This window comes from Molossus molossus, unplaced genomic scaffold (assembly GCF_014108415.1).
Source record: "Molossus molossus isolate mMolMol1 unplaced genomic scaffold, mMolMol1.p scaffold_m16_p_19, whole genome shotgun sequence".
Lineage (NCBI taxonomy): Eukaryota > Metazoa > Chordata > Mammalia > Chiroptera > Molossidae > Molossus > Molossus molossus.
This window is the reverse complement of record NW_023425354.1, coordinates 8,053,992-8,076,467: the sequence shown is the minus strand read 5'-3', so window position 1 is coordinate 8,076,467 and position 22,476 is coordinate 8,053,992.

Sequence of the window (22,476 nt, the reverse complement as noted above, 5' to 3'; positions counted from 1 at the left end):
CCTCACAAAGTAATCAAGCAAAAGCGTTTAAAAACCACGCACACCCTCCAGGCAATGTCCAGCTCCATAGCTCCCATGGATGGACCCCACAGAGTTAGAGCAACGCAATGGTGAGCCTCTAAATTCCAGGAAGGCGGAAGACTGTTTGAGGAGGCACCTGGCATACCTTCTGGAAATTTCAGAATATGGTGACCGACTCGCAGTTAGAGCTGATTAATCAGTTGGTGAACCGATATGTTATCCCTAGAGCGACGTCCATGCCCAGCACACCAGCTGTGTTTCTGGGGCCATTAATATATTGAAACATGAACACTGGTGACCTGCTGTATCATTTGCATAATTTCTAACTTCTTTTTTTTTTTTTTTTTTTTTTTTGGTACGTGCCCCTTATGGGAACCGAACCCGGGCCTCTCTGGTCCGCAGGCCGACGCTCTAACTGCTGAGCCAAACCGGCCAGGGCTGTTTCCTGTCCTTTAATATTATCGAAAGTCTAGCACACTGTAAATGTGTAATAAATAAATACAATAATTAGAAAAGATTGAAAGAGATGATCAAATGCCCCATTAGAAGAGACAACTTACCTTTATTTGAGTAACCAGGCATAATGATCGAGGTAATAATAAAATGTAGAAATACTGTTAGCAATGTAGCGCAGTGCTAAGATAAGACATTTTCTATTTCAAACAGACATAAGAGGACCCTGATGATCTACAGGAGAGGTTTTCTTGGGGCTACAAGGGGCAAACTATCCTTTTGTAACTACTTTTGACATCTTACCGTATCCTAGGACCATTTCCACTGCACAACTTCAAACTAAAAAAAAAAAGAAAAAGTACAATGATGTAAAACAGATATTTTATTGACCATGGCCACTCCCATCCTGGACACCTACCCCCAGAAACTAAACAGTTACCAACGGGAACTGAAAGTGGCCAGAACGGAAAAAGTGGCGAGAAAAGACAACGCGGAGCGGCGTGGTCTGAAAGACAGGAAGCCTCGTTTTCTGATGCCCAAGTTGGACGATGCTTCGCTTAAATGGCCACGAAAGCGAAGATGAACGGTCGAAAACATGTAGCCACAGACATGGCTCAATCATTCGTCCCCGAGTAGCTGTCCGCGGCTGAAGACGGCTGCCCCGGCAGATGAACCCACCCTTCAGTTCGCTGGGGTTCACCTCCACGCGTCCCCTCCCTCGCCACCTGCCCTGCCCCCGCTCCCCATGCTGTTTGGAAGTCTCCAAAGGAAGGGTGGGGTGAGCCCCATGACTCCTACTCTCTTGCCATTTTTAGCTGCCTGAGCCTTTCCTGGCTGCTCCGGTTTATAGACTTGGGCTCCCTGGCTCTGCCAAATTACAAGCGTCTGGCTCGTGAACCCTGAGGTGGACTCCTATGAAATGGAAACGTGTCCACTCCACCAGAGTAAAGCAAAGAAGGGGCCTGAAATGTCAATGTGAGAAAAGTCAAGGTTAATGGGGTGCAAGATTTTTACAAGAGAACCACCACCCTGCAATGACTAATTAAACGGAGTGAGGTCCAGATGGCAAGCATCTTGAAGGATGCCAATTACAGATGCGAATGTTTTCGTGTGACACTGTTTTCCTAGAAAGATGAAGGAGTGATGGTGACTTGCTCTTCGTGTTAGACACCGTGTGATCCTGTCGGAGGTCTGTCCAATGGCGGCACAGGCATGGACCCTTGACGTCGACTTCGTGGTACACCCTGGACCCAGGGCAACTGCCTGGAAAATCCAAGTGTGTGGCCAACCCTGCAGCAGAGTGACTCTCTGGTGAAGAATCCTAGTCCCAGTTGGCATTGCTGCACTCTGCCACTGTTCCCCCAAGCTGGGCTCCAGGGAACTTAATCAAAAGACGCTTTCTGGGTGTCCAGTGAAGCCCGGTAAGGTCCGTCACCATAATCACCAGGACTGGTTATGGACCCAAAAGATCAGAAGGAAAATAAAAGTTCCCCAAAGATGCCATTAGGCTGAACAAAGGCAGAAGGTTTGACCGTATTAAGTACGGGGACGACTGTGAGTGCACCCAGATTGTCCCGCTCTGGGTCCTGGGCACGACAAATCAGTCTGTTTCCTCTTCGTCTGAGTTTCACAGGCAGTCGCTGTTCCCATGTAATGGTTCTGCTCCATGGTTCTGCGCAGGGTGATTCTAGAGATGCGATCAAAACAGCCCATGTTCAAAGCACCTGGGCCGACGCCACATTCCGCTGAATGTAAAAGGTTCTTTAGGACAAGACTTGGCTCCCCGGGGGTTCCGGAAAGGGCTGTGATATTGTCGGCGCGCCCTGTCCCCAACACACATGTCATGGAGGGCTTTCAGACCTTACGTGTTTAGATTTTAAAAGTTGTGTTTTTTTGTTTGTTTGTTTGTTTTTTTAAGATGTAGATTGAGTGAAGCGCTAAATTATTACAGTTCTGAGAAGAGGGAGAACAACGACAACTGATATGGGGCACTGGTCTGCCAAGGGAATGGGTGTCGTGGGACAAAGCCATAGAGCAAGGACACCACGCTGCTGCTGCCTCTCTATAATCTTGATAGAAGATGTGGACAGACTGAGGCTGGGGCGCAGGGAGTGGGAAGGGAGGCGGGGTGTAAGAGTCATTCACGGCAACCACGATGGGTTTGTGCAACTTTCTCTAGGCTGGGAGCAAGGACGAAGTCAAAACTAATTCTGAGGCTTCGACACTGCGGACAAAACACAGAATGAATGCGTTCAGGGTGGGAAGCTGGAGCTATTCCGGTTGCCGTTGTGGAACTTACACCTGTGGGAACCCTTCGCAGGTGTGCTGTTAAAATGGAGAGTGAGCCTAACCAGGGTAATACATCATCCTCACAGCTATGACCTGTTCCCAAAGGAAGAACTGCAAGGCTTTGGATGTTGGCGACGGACTCAGAGCCACACTGGTTGGTAGGAAAGAGTGACAGAGGAAGCAAACCTGAAGGCTTTGGGGAAACAGGTCGAAATGGGGTTCACGCCTCATCAGGGCTACCGCCTGAACTGGACACAGAGGTTAAGGTGTGCGTGCGTGTGCGTGTGTGTGCGTGTGCGTGCGTGTGCGTGTGCGTAACAGCCACAGAGCAGGACACTTGAAAACTAGTTGACTTTCAAGGAAGTCAATAATAATGATTTTGGTTCATATTATTGAGCATTTATTAAAGTCCAGGGTATACTATATTTTACATCGATAATAACAGTTAATCATCAAAATAACCTTTAAAAAAAAACTGATTTGAGAGAGAGAGAAAGAGGAAGGGGGTGGAGAGAGAGATTTTTTTGTTCCACTTATGTGTGCATTCATTGGTTGATTTTAGTACGTGCCCTCCCTAGGGATTGAACTTGCAACCTTGGCGTATTGGGATGATGCTCTAACCACTGTGATACTCAGCCAGGGCCCAAAAGAATCCGATTAGACAGATATCAGCCACCTCCATTAAAAATTTGCACTGTATGTACATAAAATAATGTACATGTCTTAACATTTACCCATTTTTTTTTTAATCCTCACTTGAGGACATTTTTCCATTTTTTGTTCAGATAGAGCAGGAGGGAGAGGGAAAGAGAGAGGAACATCGACGTGAAAGGGACACATCGACTGGCCGCCACCCGCACTACCCAACCAGGGTCAGGGACAAACTGCAACCAAAGTACATGTCCTTAGCGGGAACCGAACCCAGGTCTCTCTGGACCGCAGGCCGACGCTCTAACCCTGAGCCAAACCGGCCAGGGCCATTTACCCATTTTTTTTTTTTTTATCCTCACCCGAGGATATTTTTCCATTTTTTGTACAGATAGAGTGGGAGGGAGAGAGAGGAAGGGAGAGAGAGAGAGAAACATCGATGTGAAGGGACACATCGAGTGGCTGCCACCCGCACGACCAACCAGGGCCGGGGACAAACTGCAACCGAAGTACGTGCCCTTAGCGGGAACCGAACCCGGGTCTCTCTGTACCGCAGGCCGACGCTTTAACCGCTGAGCCAAACTGGCCAGGGCCATTTACCCATTTTTAATCGTACAACTCAATGCCTTTTGGCAAATGTGCGTGCGCCATGCGCGCCTCACCGCGGCCGTCTTGGAACAGTCCTCCCCACTAAGCCCCTCAGGCTCACTGGCACCTCACCCCTGCTCCCGTTCCAAGCAAACAAGAATCGACGTTCTTCTCTGTACATTTTCTGCAAGTACCCTTTTACCCCATTGTAGACCTGAGAAAAGTTTACCTTATCTCTTTCCGAGTTCTAAATGAAACGGTCCCAGTTGGTGTGTAATATGAGAAATTGAATGCCTTCAAACAGCATCAGACAACAGCAACCAAAAATAGCCGAGACCAGAAACGTGATATCCACAGCACGGGAGAGGGAAGCGATTTCTTGCAATAAGTGAACGGTTTTTCCCATTCAGGAAAGAACACAGGGAGCCGAAGGCGATGCTTTGGCCTAAGAAGCCAGATCCTATGAGAAAATAAACGATGCGTCCTTGGGGGCCGAGGTCTCGGGCCGCGGGGGCCTCTGGCCAGGTGAGTCTTCGGGAACGCGGGTCTGGTGGTCTCGGGGAGCAACCCTGAGAGGCGAACCCAGCCAGTGTGCTTGGCGAGGTGTCTGGATCTGGCCCACGCTTGCGAAGGGGGCAGAAGTGGACCACATGGAAACTGGCGTTCAGAAATATTGCATCTGGAAGGCGAACTTTCCAGCCTGCCGTCGGCTCGAAATGTCAGATTGTTTGAACAAACAAACACCGTGACAGAGCAGATACAAGCCATGAAGCGTTCAAGATGTTCCCAAGAGAACAGCACGCAGCGCTTGGCGCAATGGCTGGCGTCCCCGACCCGAGTGCTGTCCCGGTAACCAAAAGGAGAAGGAGAAGAAAAGGTCATTTTGAGACTGCAGCAAGGGAGCTGAGACACTAGCTCCACTGGCTGGATTTGCTCTTGCCAATTCCATTGACGCAGTAATAATTGGATGTTCTGTTAGACTCGGCCTGGAGTCCAATACCCCAGCCCCTCCATCGGGCAAGTGTGCATGGCTACTCTCTGAAAGAATCATCCGCATCTCTGATCTATATTGCAAGAGTGAGCCTCGTGCCTATGACAAAGATAGGGCTCAGGCAGAAGGAAGGAAATCTGTTCAAAATTACCGAGGGGATGGAATATTCCTCCCATGAGCTGATCATCGGCGGTGGCCGGTAGAGGACCCATTGGACAGTGGAGATAAAAAGCAAGTTGGGAAGGAGAATGAGAGGCTAAATCTTCCAGGAATGTTTTAAATGCAGTTTGATTATGCAAAGTCTAAAACTGGACTCCTTTTCCCTCAGACGATACTTGTGGCTCACGGGTAGGCTGCCTGGCATTTTGATTGTGGTCTCCTCATTCTCTCTCATCCCTAAAAAATGTGATGAGTGGAATGGTTTGACGGCCCCTTTTCAAGGCCCAGGGCCTAGGCAGCCTCCCCAGCTCCTATCTGGTTCGTATGGTTTTTCTGCTTTCAAATATGTCCTTCCTCTCTCCGCCCAGTGCCTGGCATTTCTTCATGGTCTCCGGTCACCTGCTGCTATCATTCTGGTGTCAAGTCTATCAGACTTCAAAGTGCTTTTCCTTTTCATATCTTCTCTCTTTTGTTTTGTGTGTACAGAGACGATCAATAAAACAAAAGGATGAGAAAGACGCGCACAGACACACGTCATCTGCGTAAGGCATCTTCATTTCCAGTTTTCTCATGGATGTAAAGAAGGCAACGAGACCTCTGTGTGGGGGGACATGGAAATGGCTTTTGTTTAGGCTTTTCAGCTACGTTTCCTGGCGTTGTTGTCATCAGTAAGACTTCATCTTGAGGGCAGTTTCCAGTTCACTGCAACATTGAGAGGAAGGTACAGAGACCGTCCGCAGACGGCTTGCCTCCCCCCTTAGTGATCAGCGTCCCCCACCGGGGGGTACCTGTGTTACAGCTGATGAACCTCCACCGCTGTCACCCAGGTCCACAGCTTAGTGACACTGAATTCTTAGTGTTCTACACGGCATGCATGGAGACAAATTTTAATTGGCAGACACTCATCATCATAGCATCCGACAGAGTATTTTCGCTGCCCTGAGGATCCTCTGTGCTGCGTCCATGCATCTCTTTCCCCAGTGCTGGACAACCACCGATCTTTTTACTGTCTCCATAATCCTGCCTTTTCCCGGGTGCCATGCAGTGGGACTCACACAGCATCAGCCTTTGCAGATCGCGTGCGTGTGTGGTGTCTCCAATGTCTTTTCGTGGCTCAAGCGCTCAGTGCAGACAGTACTCCATCCTGTGTACGTACCGCTGTTCCTTTAGCAATTCGCCTACGGAAGGACATTTGGGGGTTTCCAAATTGGGGGCAATTACGAACCAAGCCGCTGTGAACATCCTCCTGCGGGTGTTTGTATGGACATAAGTTCTCAGTGGTTTTAGGTGAATAGCAAGGGGCCCAACCGCCGAGTCACATCATCCGAGTAGGTTTAGTTTTGTAAGAATCTGCCCAGAACTGGCAGCATGACTGTGCCCCTTGCTTTCCCATGAGCAGGGGCGGGAGTCCTTGTGTCTCTGCCTCCTCCCCAGCTCTCGGCGCTGTCGTGATCCTAGGCTTCTTACACCAGCGTCTGGTGACATGTCCATCAGGTCGGTGAGTCAAACTACCAAGGAAAATCAACTTGCAAAAATAGACGAGGAAATCACCACACACACCTCATGGTTAGCTCTTGAAATTGTTTGATTTTCATTGCAGGCTTTTTTTTTTATCCTCACCCGAAGACATTTCTTGATATTTTGTTCGGATAGAGTGGGAGGGAGAGAGAGAAAGAGAAACATCGATGTGAAAGGGACACATCGAGTGGCTGCCTCCTGCACGACCCAACCAGGGCCGGGGACAAACCAACCGAGGCACACGCCCTCCGTTGGAACCGAATCCAGGTCTCTCTGAACTGCAGGCCGACGCTCTAACCGCTGAGCCAAACCGGCCAGGGCCATTGCGGGCTTTTGGCTTTGAACCACGTAGATACAGACTTATTTTGAAAAAGGAAGGAAGTACAGATAAGCGCGAATAAAATCCACTCATAATTTCACCTCCCAAGATAAAACAAAACCCTACAGACATTTTGGTTTGTACCCTTTCAGAAACATAAGCTTGCCGACAGACGCATGCGCACAGAGCAGTGTCGTTAGTCCTTGCTGCTTATAAACCATCCCACAACCGCACAGCTGCATGGCTCAGGTCCACGGTCATTGCCATCGCCATGCGTCAGCCATCTGGGCTGGACTCGCCTGAGCGGCTCTTCTGCCACCAGAGAGCCGGTGGCTCCACGTGGCATTCCTAGGGGTGCCGGGGCCACAAGGGTCTCGTCGTCCAGCAGACCTGTCCGCCTCGCTCTCGTGGTGGTGGTAGCGGACTGCCCAGGAGGACCAAGAAGACAAGTCCCAGCGCACACGCTCTTTCCAAGCCTCTCACTGCAACCCCTGGGCCCATGGTCCGCTGGCAAAGCAAGTCACAGGGCCAGCCAGAGTCGGCAGGGGACAGACGGACTCCACTGTTTGAAGGGGGGGTTTGGACGGAGAGACTGTGTGGCCATATTTGCAGTCATTAATAATCCTACTGTGCGGTGGAGGGGAGGGGCTGCTCCTAACATTCTGGTTTATGTATTTTTAAAAACACACAAACCCACAGCACATTAGAGTGGGTTGCGAGCACATCCCCGTATCAGGACGCATTGGTGTTCTGGTTGTTTGCAATAGCCCTGCCATAATTTACGTGACCTACCTGCACGACTCAGCTCGAGAACAAGCCCGAGTCCTCACTCCTCGGCTGCCGTACACACGTGCACGCATCCGTCCGTCCACCTGTCCGTGGTTGTTTCCTGCCGCGGCGCCGCGGCCAGCTTGCTGCTCTGACCTCTCCCGGCTCTGGAGCTGTGGCCTGCCTTCCTCCGGGTGCGGGGGCAGCGGCCCTGCAGGGGAAACCAAGGCCAGACGGGAACGGGATCGCCTCTCACGATTAGTCGCATATAGTATATAAAAGACAAAGTAAACAGTGAAGATGAGGGTGACTCTGGGAAGTCATCCTGTCTGTAAAAAATACTGCAGAGCCCTGGCCGTTTTGCTCAGCGGTCAGAGCATCGACCCGCGGACCAGAGTCCCGGGTTTGGTCCCCGCTAAGGGCACGAACCTGGGTTGCAGTTTGTCCCCGGCCCTGACTGGGGTCATGTGGGTGGCAACCACTCGATGTGTCTCTCTCACTTCGATGTTTCTCTCTCTCTCTCCCCCCACCCCCCACTCTCTCTGAAGATAAATACAAAAATGTCCTTGGGTGAGGATAAAAAAAAATACTTTGAAGGTATATGCTCAACGTTTCTACCTCGAGCACACTTCATCTTGTGCTCCCAGCATGCAACTCAGGAGCATCTTTGATTCTGATGGCAGCAGCCAGGGTAGCTGGCACGTCCTCCGGCAACGTGCTGTCTGTTTCTTCCTGTGGTTGGCATAAAGGTGCCGAATGTTCTGCCCCTCTGACTCAGTCGCCTCCGAGACCTTCTTGGCCTGGTGACCTGGGCCAGCCAGCCTTCAAGCCTTTGCCACCTGACTCCACAGCACAGACATCAGTGCGTCCGTCCGGTGTCCCTGGCAGCGATAACCACGATGTCACAGCTCAGTCTTCCCATCTGCACGGGGGCCTCTCCCCTTCACCACGTACTTCCTCGATGCTGTCTTTCCATTTCAAACACAATAGCGCTGGCTGTGCACCTGGGGCTTGTGGGTACCCGACAAGCAAAACAGGAGAAGAAATCAAATAAACACCGTATTATAGTGGAGCTGGACCAGGTCCAAGGAGAAGTCTGCACGCTTTTGTCTGCCGAAACGCAAACTCTCAGGGCTGATAAAGGTGACTGGCCATCAAAGGTGTACTAAAAACATAAAGTTCTCCAAAAACACAAACTGCAAACACCATAAAATCGTGTTGCTTGCAAATTCCCTGCTCCGTGGCTTTGTCAGGAGGGTGCATTTCAGTTGACGCTCCTGCCAACGGAGGACGAGGACATTCTAGGTGCGCGTGTTTCATACGGGACTTCCGGAGTTAAGGCTGCACACGTGAATTATTTAGTCAGCAGCATAACTGATGGGGTACGTTTGCAAGGATAAATATGTAAAGAGTTTGAAAAGATGTTTCATTTGATTGTTTTCCTTCATGGCATGATCGTTGCATCCTCAGGGGGAAGAAGAAATTCCATTCATGTCACCTTGTGTTGTTAACTTTTCTTGGCTATTTTTCAGATTCCTGATTCCTAGTTCATTTATTAGTTTTCAGTGTTATTTTTACCAGAGAAGCATGGCAAGACAATGCTATGCTGGAGAATTAAATTTGCTTTTTTGATAAAGGATTCCTGAATGCAAAGGTTAAGGCAGACCGAGGGCGGAAGACCTAACACGCGTTTGTGACCTAGGGTTATGAGATTACAAGAGGTCACCATGATTTATTTCCATCTGAATAGATGATAGGATGGCAGTCATAACATAATTACACAATTAAGTTATTATGTCTTGTTTTAGATGACTGTAAAGATTAGAAAACAACTTCAGTAGTTGCGTTTTCGTTGACCAGCTCCTCAGATTCTCGCTCGGAATACAACGGAAATCATCAGGGTCTACGGTTGAGCACCGAATCATCAGTCCTTAGCTCCCTGCCTTCCAGGAAAGAACAGTCTCCCTTCACGGAGAAAACCCAGTTTCATGGAAGCACGACTACTGATGTCCATGGCAAGACTGCTGACTGAAAAGAAAGTGTTTATTGATTCAACCTTTCCATAACCCTCTATGAAAGTAAACATGTCTGAGATAACTAAGCAAAACATCAAATTTCACTCAACTACCATGTGGTCCTCTTTGATTAAAGAACTCGGCATGGGCCATTAGCCCAGCCCAGGTCCCCCTGGGACAGAGGATGTGCCCTTTATACGGTAGGCTCAGCCTCCCCACTCCCAACTTTCTCTTGCCTCCCGTGAACACCTTCCCTAGGGTCCCCCCTCATGTCTTCCTCTGTACTCAGGCCTATGCAGTTGGCTAAGAGTGTCACTCGCACCCTAACACTGCCGTAGTGCATGTCACTGTCATCTTGTTATAAGCTGGTGTAAGCAACTTCTCTCAGGAAACGGAGTAAGTCTGCACAGCTTCATCGGTCCAGGAACTTGCACCTCGTTGCTAACGGTGTGATCGTGCATTCCCGGGACTCCCAGACATGATCCGAAACAAGAATTCTGTATTTTAAATCCCCCAAACTCCCAACCAAACATCGTCGCTTAATTCCTGTGGAGCCTCAGATTTTACCCAACGTGGAGACGCTAATGAAATAGCCCCCGCTTCTGCAATGTAACTTGTACAGAACATGCACCGTCACCAGGCAGGAAACAGTGAAAGACGCGCGCATACCAGAGACGGCATCACCTTTGCCTCTGCGTTTCCTCTCCGTGGATCTGGTCATCAAATGTCAGTGGCCGTGGGCTCCACGCGAGGCACCATTTCAGGTGCGGAAAACACAACGATAGGAAAACACATTCTCTAACCCTCACACGGTGCTCGCTTCCCAGGAGAGAACACAAAGGAAGCTATCAGGCTTACTATCAACATAGTAATCATTTCTGATGCATGTGTTTTGTTAAAGAAAGACATTGTTTCACCCGGCTGGTGTGGCTCAGTGGTTGAGCATTAACCCGTCCACCAAGAGGTGCTGGTTCGATTCCTGGTCAGGGTACATGCCCAGCTTATGGGCCCGATCCCCAGTGGGGGCATGCAGGAGGCAGCCAATCGATGTTCTCTCTCATCGATGTTTCTCTCTCTCTCTCTCTCTCTCTCTCTCTCTCTCTCTCTCTCTCCCCCTTCCTCTCTCTCTAAAGTCAATAATGAAAAAATAATTAAAAATAAATAAATAAAAAGAAAAACACGGTTTTGAATTTTTCTTTCTTATGATGCTTTGCAGTGTTTGCTGCTCCCTAAAGCCAGTCTTGGAACACAGCTAATTGCAAGATCATGGCATCCTGATGGAGGAGGATTTGTTTTATTTCTAATCATCTCTTGCAGGGCAGCCATGTATCAATTAATTTGAAAGCTACCTAAAACTACAAAGATATGTTTTTTTAAGTCTCAGGACACACCCTCTTGCACATCATTTCAGATCATACCTTTTCGGGGGCCCACTGACTGCATTCCACGTCTCACGATGTGTAATCACAAACACTCTGCATGAGATCGAAGAGATTTTGATTTAAAAGAAAAAAAAATCTCTCAGCTTGCCCTGTATAGAATATCTAGGAATAAACATGTAAGTTGACAACAGAGTGATGAAATGCGTTGAACACTTTTAACGTTGTCCTTATCGTTCAGCCACACATCGCCACGTGGCCAGTGGTCCAACAGGTGTGCAGGGACCCGCAGACTTCTCCTGCAGAACATCCGCTCGAGATGCCCAGACCTGAAGTTTCTAGTTTGGAGACGTTCACCGAATGTCCAGTTTAAGGGGAAGGCAGATGCTTCATTCTTTTTCTAAATTAGATACCTTCTTCTCTGAGTCAGCTCTGATAGTTTCAGTATTTTATAAACCTCTCTGGGAACTTTATCAAGGGAGTATCGAAAAAGTATGTTCAACACAGTGAGACTGGGGGGAGGAGGTATAGTAGATGTTTTAGTTTATTTCACTGCCCTGCCTGGTCCCACATTCAGAGTTCCCTCCCAAAGTCTAAGTCACTGGAAAGCAGAGCATGGACCCGTGTACCCTCACCACCACCTCACTATGAGTACATCAGGATAGGACAGTCCGCCTCAGGTGGCCTGGACCAACCCGCATCCTACCAGAAATGGCACTGAGGAACAGGTGTCTGCCCAGGTTAGAGTCTGACTTCTAACTCTACCTCTGGTGAGGTGGTCTCGATCAAGCTATTCAGTTTCTGTCCCTCAATGTCCTCATCCGTAACCTCGCATGATGATGGGAATCGGGAGCTGTTGTTGAGACTAAATGTGGGGATGTGTTGAAGAGGTTAGAAGAGAATGGAATACACTAACACCACCGATTACTGCTATGCAGTTGAGTTCGGTCGGCCACGGACTGAGAAGATATGAAGGGGATAGGGTGAAACTGTCTCGTGTGGGAAGAGAGGAAGGGGGTGGGGAGAGAGAGACATATGACCCACAGAGATAGAAACAAGTTAGACAGACAGAGACAGAAAGAGAGATGAAGGAAAGAGATGAGCCCTAGCTTGTCCGGCACAGTGGTTATAGCATCAACCCGTGGACCGAAGGGTCTGGTTTCAATTCCCAATCAAGGGCATGTACCTGGGTTGCAGGTTCGATCCCCAGCCCTGATCAGGGTCGTGCGGGAGGCAATTAATCGATATATCTCTCATTGCTGTCTCTCTCTCTCTCCTTCCCTCCCTCCCTTCCACTCTATCTAGGAAAAAAAAAATCAATGGAAAAACATTCTCAGGTGAAGATTAACAACAACAAAAAGATTTCTCAGACAGGGTCTGATAAGGAAACAGAGGGCACCCTCAAATATAGATCATTTGGGGGGATAATGAGCAGGGTTTGATAACACCCCTAGGCTCCACGGATGTGGGCAAAGGACGGTTACTGCAGCTGGAGGGAGGGATTCCAGCTACCCCTCATCGGGCCCTGCTCCCTCCAGGACCATGTGGCTGAAAGATGTGGTCAGCTGAGGTGAACCTACAGAAGGGCACTGAGTACCCCACCTTGTCTCTCCTCATCTCTGATCTACGGAGGCTCCCATTGGCTGAACCCAACAGACACCCAGGGGACAGGAAAACATGTGAGGTCATGTTCCAGGGCACAGAGCTGAGTGGAGAAGGCAGAGAGCAGAGCTGAAGAGTCCCGCGCCGCTGTCCGGGCGCAGAGAAGGGACACTGACGATGTGTGCGGCCGCTCCCGGTTCTGACACTTCCCGCCGTTGGATCATATACGGTACCCTTGCATCGTCCCCATGCATTTCCTTTTTAGCCGAAGCTACAATAAGTAATTTTCTGCTTTTGGTAACAAAAGCAACTTTGGCTTCAGCAGAAAAATGCTGGCGACTACCGAATACGAGTTGCAGGGCTGTGGGCACGCAATCCGAGGGGAACAGGATCAGCAATGTCTCCCTCACCCACAATTCTTTCTGCTAAAGCGACGCCAGGCGCACGCAGACAGAGAAATGCTCATTTGCAATCACGCATGATAGCGAGGCTCTGGGCTTTGCCTAGATACATAATATATTTGGAGAGGGATACTGTACACTTTCTGGAGCAGAAATGACTCCTTTTGGAATAAAGTAGGCAGCTATGCAAGTGCTTACCTTTAATCCCTGAGTCTCTGCATTCCAGAGAGGACGTTCTCTGTTTCTGTAGTCTACAATGTCTACAATGACTACAATGTCTACAATGTCTACAATGACTACAATGTCTACAATGTCTACAATGACTACAATGACTACAACGTCTATAATGACTACAATGATTACAACGTCTACAACGTCTACAATGACTACAACGTCTACAATGACTACAATTACTACAATGTCTACAATGACGACAATGACGACAATGCCTACAATGACTACAACGTCTACGTCTACAACGTCTACAATGACTACAACGACTACAATGTCTACAATGACTACAATGTCTACAACGACTACAATGTCTACAATGATGACAATGACTACTGCTGCTGCTGGCTTAGGACTGAGTTAGGGAGAGTAACTGGGGGACCCCTTAGACTCAAGCCCTCAGAAGTGGAAGACATTCTATTAAGAGGTAACACATGGTGGAAAGTAAATCCTAAAATGGTATAAACAGTATTAAAAGTAGTTGGTGCTCAATACAGCTGTAAAAATAAATGATTAGGTGGCAAGGGTAGGATCTATATTTGCAGAATAAGGGAAACCGGTGTGAGAGGGACACTCCTGGAGATCAGGAAAATATGGATAAGAGCAAGAAGTAATCCAGTCATGAAGCAGAGTTCCCGGTAGAGCAGATATTAAGGCTGAGAATGAAGAACAATCAGGTGTGCAGTGAGGATGAAGGAAGATCTGATCAGGAAGGTTCAGGCCAAGCCTGGACGCTGTGTACAAGTAACTTTCTTCTTTTTTAATCCTCACCCAAGAATATTTTTACATTTATCTTCAGACAGAGAGGGAGGGAGGGAGGGAGGGAGAGACAGAGAGAGAGAGAGAAACATCGATGTGAAAGACAGATCAATTAGTTGCCACCCACATGACCCCCAACCAAAGCTGGAGATGAACCGCAACCAAGGTACGTGCCCTTGGCTGGAATTGAACTCAGGACTCTCTGGCCCACAGGCCAACGCTCCAACCGTTAAGCCAAATGAGCCAGGGCACAAGTAACTTTCTTTGAAAACCCAAGGCCAGTCTGAAATTCGGAAGGAAGTTTAAAAGATTCTCCCGGTGGGTTTTAATACGTGGGACCCTTTGCCGGCCATCCAGATACAGCATGCACAGGTCGCCGTTAGATGAGTGCTCTGAATTCAGGGACTTCTACACTAAGCCTGTGTAATGAAGGGTTACCACGCTTTCTGCTTGGTAAGGACATGCAACAACCTCAGGACTATAGGTCCATTTACTCAGAGTGGGCTTTAACTCTCTGAGGGCAATTCTGTATCTCTCACTTCCAGATTCTTTGGGGGGGGTCCCTCATTATATCTACTGAATACTAACAACCATCACAACAGCTGATGTTGACTTGGTGACAAAGGGGTGAGAGGGTGGGGTGGGGGTGGAGCGGAATGGGGGCAGCTTACTGCCATCAGTGCTTAGAGATCGGGGGGTAACAGCTTACCAGTCAAAGGCATGCCTCACAGAAGAACGATGCAGCCCCCCAAGTCAGCAGTGCTGATGCTCAACAACCCTGCATAGACGTACAGTGACCTTGACCCATGTGTGTACAATGTCCCTGCTTAAACATCTCAGCATAGCCCTGGCCGGTTTGGTTCAGCAATTAGAGCATCAGCCCGGCGACCAAAGAGTCACGGGTTCGATTCCGGTCAAAGGCACATGCCTTGGTTGCGGTTCAGTCAGGGCCGGTACCGTGCGAGAGGCAGCCAGTCCGTGTGTCTCTCTCACATTGATGTTTTTCTCTCTCTCTCTCTCTCCCTCCCTCCCACTCTTTCTGAAGGTAAATTGAAAAATATCCTCTGGTGAGGATAAAACAAACAAACAAACAAACATCTCAGCACTGGCTTGAGGGCAGTGAAATGCTTTCTTCGACCTCCTAAAACTTCCCTGAGTCTTCAGTGGCTTTCTTTTTGTTTGTAGAAAGTACCTTAATAGGTTATGAGGATCCTATCAATACCAGCAATGGCAATGTTTTTTCATATTTATTTCCTTCTGGGCTGAAGCAGTCAGGTGATGCTGAAAAACCAGTACCTACCCTGGCCGGTTTGGCTCAGCGGTTAGAGTGTCGGCCTGCAGACTGGAGAGTCCAGAGTTCGGTTCCCGCTAAGGGCACGTACCTCGGGTGCAGTTAGTCCCCGGTCCTGGTTGGGGTCGAGTGGGTGGCAACCACTCCATGTGTCTCTCACGTTGATGTTTCTCTCTCCCTCTTCCTCCCTCTCTCCCTCCTGTTCTATCTGAAGATAAATGCAGAAGTGTCCTCGGGTGAGGATAAAAACAAAAACAAAGACACCACCACCAGTACCCACACACATCAGAATGCTTTCAGAAGGCTCAAGACATACCCCTTTGTCATTGAATAGATGTGACTAAAATATGCGGAGGAGAATGTCTTGTATTTCTCCGTGTAGATCTCTTCAAACAAAGAATCAGAGAAGTTCGCCTTCCTACAGGTCTGGGGAGAGCAGGTGTGATACATGAAGTGTGTGCAGAAGAGAGACTGGGTGGAATGACGGCTGCGGTCTTGGTGCAGATCAAAGTAGCCCAGCGCACAACCATGAAGCCCGAAGAGCAGGAGGGTGAGACTCCTAAGAGCAGGTTGGAGGAACTGATCACCCCATAGCAACAACTAACCCATGGCGACGGTAGCTTCAACCCTCACCTGTTATTTAGCATCTCCAGCAAAACGGGAGGCCAGCTCCCTGGCATCCTCGACGTGTTGTCGCCATCTCCAGTGAGCTCACTCCTCTCTGTGTGGACTTCTACCAAACAGTGCCCTCAGGTCTTGCTTTCCGACTGAAAACCTATCGGAGGCCATCTCTGAACCTCCTCCAAGTTTCCTTCACCTCGGCTCCTTCTGTGAGGCCAGAAAGAACAGAAGCCCAGCAGCCCAACGCAGGTCGAGTCTGACTGGTGCATTTCAGAAGCCCGAGGTGGCGACGTCTTACTTGGCTGCCAGGGAGCTCTCCTGAGTTTCCCAGAGACACACAGGGAGCCGCATGAGTATATTCACAGAACACACACGCACGCACACGCACGCATACGCACGCACACACCTCTTGGTGCTCTTTCACATGGAAGCTTTCCTGGGTGAGGACCATACTGACTAATTATACTCGATGCCCCCTCCCCCGCAACAAAAATGTCCAAAGAAAACAGTTGAAGTCTCTCCGTGGCCAGTGTCTGGATGAAGCTGTGTCGAGAATCACGGAATAAGCAGCTCCCTCTGGGGGGGGGGGGGGTGATTATGTTGTATGCAAGGTCTTTAAATTGAGGGAGAATTAACTCAGCTTATAATAAATCACTGTTGACATCCTCTCCAAAGACTTCATGCTCTCCCAAGCCAGGGGGAATGTTTCGCCGGCCCAGAAGGAAACTTCACAAAGGCTGGCTATTACCTGCACGTACGACCTTCACATGGGGAACTTCTAAAGGCTCTTCCCTGTGCGGGCTGAGCAGACTCCGCCGGGAAGAGCCTCACTACTAACACAAACAAAGACTCATTAATAACTGATCACATTTTGCAACCGAGACTTTGGAAAAATGTGTCCGAGCAGGAGGCCCTGTCTTCGCCTCTCCTGTCTCCAGCTTCTAGATTGGTCTTTCCCACGCACACGGACCAAAGCGAAAAGATTCAGGAGAACAGTCCTTCCTCCCTGGCGTGAAGAAACGGGCGTTTGGTTTTCTTTGTCCTTCTCAAGTTAAAACCCCTGGTGTGCAACGTCCATGCGTTTTAGAGGCTGGCGTCTTCCGTACGATCTCGTATGCTACCTGCCACGTCCTGAAAGCGTGAAGCCCTCTCGGAGACGTATACGCTCGGGCGAAGGAATTTCACTCTGAGCTACGACGGGACCGAAGGGCACCTGGGTAAGACAGGGTGGAGCCCGGGTCCACCTGAGCTACTCCAGAACCCGCCCCCCACTCCCCGTCACAGAGGGGGTGCGCTTCTTTCTCGCCAGAAGCACATTTCATATTAAAGGCGTGTACTGGAGACATTTTTAAAAGCCTGAAAGGGACACCAAGGTCCAGGAGGGCACTCTCCCCTCTCCCACGTCTGCCATCGCGAGCTTTCGTACTGACAATGTGATGGGACCCGGTGCAAACTGAATTCGAAAGGATGTCTCTCCCTGCTCCTGACGAGTTTGAGCCTGTCCTTGAGGGGAACGGACACACTTCAGTGCCGTTGTTTTGGGGGTGTGGAGTTGATTCAGAATTAGGTATAAATTAAAGGGGTATGCATGGGATTTGAATGATGTTTCCAAATCAGTAAAATTTATTCTAATTAGTTGGGGTATTCTAGGGAATAATGAATAAAAATCAGAATAATTAGAGGTCAGCCTGTATCGACTGGGTAAACGTGGTTGTTTTTACATACCGTGATATTACCTTGAAGAAGTGATCATGCTGAGACTTAATTTTATTAAAAGGTCTTTTTGGATAAATTAGGTTACATAACAATAGATAGATAGATAGATGATAGATAGATAGATAGATAGATAGAATAAAAATGGACATATATGGCCCTGGCCGGTTTGGCTCAATGTTGGCCACAGACCAATGAGTCACAGGTTCAGGTCTGGTCAAGGGCACGTACCTTGGTTGCAGTTCTTACCCCATGTGGGAGGCAATCAGTCAATGTGTCCCTCTCACATTGATGCTTTCTCTCTCTCTCTCTCCCTCTCTCTCTCTCTCTTTCTTTCTCCCCCTCTCTCCCTCCCTCCCACTCTATCTGAAGATAAATGGAGAAATATCCTCAGGTGAGGATTAAAAAAAAAAAAAAGACACATATGGAAATCCCAACTGTTCAGTTAATGGTTTCCACCATACAACTTACAAATGTAGACAGTGTTTATCACTGATATTCTGATTTTACGCTCCCAATAAACAAACAAGTGAACACATCAGTTTGAAAAGAGAGCCTGCAAAAAGGAAAAGGAAAAAACCCTCATAGACACAGACAACATATGGCGAGCACCAGAGGGAAAGGGGGAGGGGGAGGGGGAGAAGGCGAAGGGGGATGAACGGCGATGGAAGGAGACTTGACTTGGGGTGGTGAGCACATGATACAATGAACAGATGATGAATTATAGTCGTACTTCTGAAGCCTATATAATTTTATTAACCAATGTCACCCCAATAAATTCAAAAAAAAATTAAAAAGGTAGTCTAATGTTAAATAATATATGTATATTTCCAATTAGTTAGAGCAGTTAAATGCAGGACTTCTGTGGCTCACTGAATACTAATTATTATTTTCTTTTGCAACACACTGTGGCATTCTGGTGAACGGTTTTGGAATCAGGGCATTCCTGAGTCCAGTCAATAGGCTCCTATTAATACGGTAAGGTATTTTGAGCTCAGGCTTTAACTTTTGAAAAACCACACTGCTTAAAGTGTCCCCTTACAGAAAAAAAATTACCGCGTTGAAACATAACCCCATCTGTATACGTCTACCCAAGTCTTTTGGCCTTGAAATGAGAACTCAACCGATAAAGATAAATCTATGTATTGAATGTTCGTAAAATTCTCAGCAAGGAATTAATTTTACACAACAGAAAGATCTGTATCTAGTATAACAATTTCTACCCTTCCGGAAAGTCTGAGAAGCCCCGGCCACAGCGCAAACAGGACATGGGTATTTAAAGAAAAGCTGAAATTCCCAAAGATTAAACAAATGATGTCCGTCACACGATAGAATACGATGTGTCTAGGGAGTCACAAAAGTGGGCTTCCAAATATGATTGATTTGCTTGGTGGCCTTGCTGTGTGTGTGTGTGTGTGTGTGTGTGTGTGTGTGTTTCTTGTCTTTTCCTTGCAAAGCGTTCTACTCAGACAGCCAGGGTAACAAGTCAGACAAGTTCTCCCACAAACAAACTCAACACTGCTAATCAATCACTCTTTGCACTTGGAGAATTTACTTCCTCCTGAAAACCACTGGTGAAACGAACCATTTTTCCTCTTCTTCGGATTAGGGAATTGGAACCGGGGGAATCAACACACTCATGGTTATATATTGACATTTCAAGACAAGTGAAATGAAAAGTGGCAATTCTTATTGATGAGATTCAGCTCCGCCAAGCGGGGGTAACACGAGAAACGCAAGAGCCATTCATCAGCAATTTTTACTTATTTGGTTGTCCCTTTCTGGCTTTGTATAATAAAGCTGACAGCCGAATCCTATGTACTTTGCAAACCCAGAGGCTAATTCCCTGGCCATCTCGATGATCCTAAGCAAATCCAGGAAACAGGGAGCAAAGAGGACCCCGGACAAACAATTTGCACACACTTCACTCAAAGCAGAGCCATGCTTCTCTCCCACAAGGGTTATGTATGTTCACGTTGCACCGGCTGTTCTCGAAGTGCACGATGACGGGCGTCCGTGGAGCAGAGCATCCTCTCGCGGAGATCAGGCATACGCGGAGCGAAACATGTTATCGGCTGTGTTTGCCTCTGCATTGTCTTCACAGGGGTTTTCCTCTTGCTCCACTCCGTGATGTCTGGAGCATGACATCAGGTGCTGGTTCAGAATCGATTTGAACCCTCTCCTCCAAGCCCCTCCCCCAGCCTCTCCCCTCTTCAGGAAATACCCCCACAGCTCATTGCATCAAGCGGGCACCCGTTCTCAAGGTGTGGAAGGAGAGCGCGGAGACCTGTGGGGAAGATCACTGGAGGCAGGCATCCTGATGCCATCGGTCTGTGACAGCTAATATCCCTGGACCACAGAACGGGAGCCCGGCAACAGCAGTGCTTCACAACCCGTGAGGGCTGACGCCCCCTGGGTGACCACAAGCACCCGTACCAAGGGCCGTTCTGCAGGGCGTGCCGAGTTCACGAAAGAATTTCTGTTCTTAAGGGACGGCCTTTGACCACCCTGACAAGTGGCAGGAATCAAATATGCGGAACTGCAAATTTGAGACATGAAGACGTACGTTCCAATGCTTCTTCGTTTCACAGAGGAGGAGACGGATGTGCCCAGAGACCCCGACGCGGCTCCTCTATCAGAGCTGTCCTCCTTGTTGTAGTTCAAGGATCGAGACCAAACCGGTCATCCGTCTAAGGTCAAGCCATACCTAATATATCACATATTAGCAAGAGATGCTGATAAGTGATAAGCGCGTTTGATCCCTCTGTTTACCTGAGGTCAAGATTCAACTCAGCAGCTGAGTATGCTCCTTATTTACTGGAAATCGAACTCATCGTTGGGTGGTATTTTCAACCATTTGATACAATAGGGCGTTATGGAGAACACTTGGATAGGCTTCCCAGAGGCCATTTTAGGGAAGTCACATTACCCCAGAAGCTGGGGATGCTGCTGGTGGACACCCTGGGGGCTCATCCATGCCCTGGAAACCTACCGGAGCCTAGAGCAAGCAGAACACAGTGAGCCCTACACACACGGATCAGAATATCCCGCACATTTTACACCAACTGGAGAACGTTTGTAAGAACTCTCCAATAAAAAAAACAACAGCAACAACAAAAAACCACCTAAAAAGAGAGCCCAGCACTGCCCGATCTATTTGCACACCATTGTTAATTGTTATAAACTTGGGCCGTGAACTCTTAATACTGGTGACTGAGAACCATCATCTGATTGGAAATGACTGTCTCCGTCGCAGGACCATCAAACACACCACAGATGGTCTGTATTTAAATTTTGATATTTTGTTCATCATGGGGTTTTTCTGCATGAACTTTGATTTCTCACATATAGTATTAAGATAGTAGTTATCTCGCACACGGAGTTTTTGGTGCCCCCTTAAATTCTGCACTGAGACTACCTTACCCGCCCCTAGTCTTGGTGCAAACACTGTCGCCCTTTAGAGATGGTCCGGGTTGTAAAGAGCCACCTCACCAAGGCTGTTCTTCCCAAATGGCTCACGTTCAATAACCCACCCATGCGGAAGGAGCCTGGCACCCATGCCCAGCTAGGGCCACGTCTGAAGGTCATTCTCAAGGTCGGCCAGAGCTGCTCTGCAGACTAGGTTGCAACTAGACTTCTCCCTCTTCCCACTTCCTTCCGTCGGCATTTATCGCAAGAGCACTTCATCAAACACCCCTCACGCTGAGCTCCACCCCTGAGGACGCTCCCCTGGGAATCTTTCCAGTGACAAATATCAAGTTCTATCAGCTAATATTTATTGAGCACATACCGGGTTCAATGCATATTTGCATCCATTTTTATTTTACCCTCCCAATAACCATTAAGAGCAATGCAGGTTGTTTTTTTCACTGTTCAAATCAATTATGCACCCTGTAATATCCTTTCAGTGGACAAAGGGACAAGAATAGGGCCCCATGAAACCAACACGCTGTGTCATAACACAACCTGAGTCCCAGTACCTCCTTTCCTCCCTGGCCAGCGAGTCACAAAGATACTGAACCTGAATTGAACCTGATGATGAAGACTCGTGTACTCCAGAGCCTATGACTTCAGAAGCCAGAGGAGGATTTAATACATTTTAAGGTTCTAATTCCAAAGAGTTCAAATTCAAAACAAAATTCACCAGAAAAAAAAAAAAAAAAACCCACCAAAAAAACCAAAAAATAAAACACATGCTTCGGCTACTGAGAAAGTGCATTATTTCCATGTGATTCCCTCATGGTACTCTGGATAAATGCAGTCTTCATTTCCTTTAGTAAATAGTAGTGACAGTGGTTCGCATTTTGAATGGCATAATCTCCACATTTCTACTTATTCTGAAACAGAATACCATTAAAGACTGTAATAATATATGGACACCAATGATTACCTCTGCACAGAAAAATGCTAATACGTTTTCTTTGTCAGATACAATAAAAATATTCTCACTGGAATCAGGAGATCGACTTTGCGTGGACCGGAGTGGGGCCCCACGTAAATTCATGGGCACTTTTTAAAAATACAAGTCGCCTATTTTAGAAATTGCTTCCGTGAGTGGAGCCTTCTTTTTAAACCGCTCTCTGGTCTGGACCATTTGCTTAATTCTATTTCTGACCTCACTGTGGTCCACCCTTTCTCTCCACAGCCTTGGCCCCCGTATTTCTGAGCCTACCGTATTTTATGTCCCAGTCTCTGAGCGTTCTGGTACAT